Raw genomic sequence first — 3050 nt, 5'->3', positions numbered from 1 at the left:
GTAAAAGACAAAATCACACGCACAAACATGACATTACAGGGGCACACACAAAGTCAGGAGTTGGAGGGGCTAGCACCCCTCAAAAAAAGATGCAGACTAGTATATAGTGTGTACAGTTTCAGTGTGTGTGTGTGTGTGTGTGTGTGTGTGTGTGTGTGTGTGTGTGTGTGTGTGTGTGTGTGTGTGTACACTACTGTTAGTCTGATACTGTAGGTTCTTGATTGTACTTAAGTACTTATCCAGACAGTGGCTTTGTGGTTAAAGTGTCCACCCTGAAACTGGGAGGTCGGGGGTTCGATCCCCGGCCGGGTCATACCAAAGACTGTAAAAATGGGACCCAATGCCTCCCTGCTTGGCACTCGGCATCAAAGGGTTGGATTGGGGGGTCAAATCAAGTAATCAAATGATTCCCGAGCATGGCACGGCTGCAGCTCACCGCTCCTTGGCTGCAGCTCACCGCTCCAAGAGATGGGTCAAATGTGGTGAACAAATTTCACGTAACGGTAACGTGTGTGACAAATTGTACGAGTCCGACTTTGACTTATGATCATACATTACTATTTTATGCATTTGATACCTTGTGTTGTTTAGAGCGTCTGCTAAATTGTTTTTCAAAAATGTTTTTTTAATATATATTGTACTTTAAAAAGGAGTTGAGTGTTAATAATAAATGTAAATTTAAATAAAAGTGTATAGTGCAAATGTTTACACCCAATGTGCTGCTACAGCAATGAACAGAATAAAACCAGTCAAATGAATACCAATGTCCACAGCAGTGACTGCATTTAACCAGTAGATGGCAGTAGGAGTGCATGAATCCCTAGGCCTCATTCCAGAAAGGACTAACTGACATTGACGGATGTGAGGTAATACATGTTTGTCCCTATAGTAAGGACAAAAACAAAGGTTCTGTACTAAAACATTTCACCAACATATCTATCCCGGGCCTTTAGGTACCTGTAAAAAACTATATCCACATACAAGAAATATTTTTAAATAGGCCTATATTTTTTACAGCCTAATTGAGTGCTGTAGGTGGCGTGAATTGGGTTAATCTCTAACACCGCTAACATACACCACATCCTCCATAGCACTAGAAACATTCTCCACCACCCAAGACACAAAGCTGTTGAATACAGACCATATGATGCAGCTGTTGAATTTCCTTGGAGACACCATCTCCAACACACCACTAGACACACATGCAAGCCCTGGGAGGGGCACCAGGTGACTGTGACACCTACCCGTCATTCCATTCCACCAGCATACACGTGTACACACACACACACACACACACCACACACACAGGTGTCCACATTTAAGAAAACCATATTGCCATGCACAGCATCCAGTTTATACACAAGTTGAGCGCTAACCAATTTAAAACTCAACTCCTTTAGTCCAGTGTTTCTCAAACGTTTTCATGTGAAGGACTCTCATATTGCTACAATAATAGGCCACTGATTTGATAAGATTTTGTGTCAGAACCACTATCTGAGATGATAGTTGTTGACCTGATTTAGAATTGTCTAGGCTAGACTGTTGGTGGGAAGGACGGTAATATAGCAGTGGAGAAACGAATGATTGACACAAAACTGTGGTCTGTGGAATATGAAATATTTCAGACAGTCACACATGGAACTGAGATAGCTATGTGTTGATGACGGCAAAGACTGCACACTCAAGACAGACAAAAAAAGACGTGAGGTTTGTGAAGAGAGATTGGAAGACAGCTTGTCTTTTGCTGGTCACAGTGTATGGGGTGTGGACTTTACAGTTTGTGCTATGAGAAACTGATATCTTCTCTTGATTCTCAAATGACATGGCCATGCAAAAATATAAATGAGCCATGGCCCATGATACATCAGCAATGCAATGCAGCAACAGTTGGCACTAGGCAGTAAAGCCATGGAGATTCCATCAAGACACTTCTTCCTCTCTTGGAAATACTGTCTTGCCCATAAGACATTCAATGAATAGGGACAATGGAAAAAGAAACAACCGAGACAGGGCCATTCTGGACTGTCCAAACACAGTTAGGCCTACACTGTTTTACATGTTTGACAAAGCACAAAAATAAGCATGACAACACACTACACACATCAGCTACAACATATTATTATGGAGTTATAATTGACCAAAAAAGTAGTCAAAGAAAGATTAGGTTCACAGTATTTGTGTACAGGTGTCAACAATATAGCTGTAGGGGAGAGAGTAAGTGAGAAAGTGGAGGTTCAGAAAGGCAACTCTTTCAGTTGGGTGTTTTACAAGGGCAGGAAATATAGTGGTGCCTGGCCCAAGAATGTCTCTGTTCTCTGGCTCCACCCACAGGAAATGCCTGTCCAGTCTGTGTGAAGTGTGCAGTATACGAGAAGTCTCCCCTTGGTTAAGACTGTTTGTGTGGCTGGATGGGCAGAGGAATGGAACCCCCATTCCTATACTGCTGCTCTGATCTAATCTGATCTAATCGAAACATCGGCAGTGGCGTGTTGTGTTTGTACTAGTAACCGAAGAAAGAGCTAGGCTGGTACAGCTATCTGACAGTTTTATAGACGCCCATCAGAAGGGTTCTTCTGGTGATGTGAATCGATTATCCACATTAACCCTGGCATCCCTATTCTGGACATGTCTTTTTTTTTAATTATCAAAGAAATTCAAAACATTTTCACTGCCAAAATGTATCAAAAAGCTCACAATGCACCATAGTATTAAGCGATATTACACGAGAGGGTGTTCTTTATCGTCATTAATGCACGCCTCCGGTTCTGAAAGGTATCGCAGAAGTGCATTAATGACGATAAAGAACACCCTCAAACTAAGATAATCGCCGAAAAATGATATTTTTTAAATGACAGATGTAGTCACCACGACCCAAGAAAGAGTCTGCTGCGCTCTGGGAGAAAAACACAGCTGAAATCTTTGTTTTGAGTAGGTGTTCCTTTGCACTGGTTTAAGGAACGGCTAGAAGCTGTTTCAACCAATCAGATTGCTTCCTCGAAACTACCTGTTGTATAATAGGGCTTACCGGTAAGTGTTTAACATAATGTATA

Source organism: Electrona antarctica, assembly GCF_951216825.1.
Source record: "Electrona antarctica genome assembly, chromosome: 22".
NCBI lineage: Eukaryota > Metazoa > Chordata > Actinopteri > Myctophiformes > Myctophidae > Electrona > Electrona antarctica.
The sequence above is the reverse complement of the archived record's forward strand: the minus strand, read 5'-3'. Positions refer to the sequence as shown.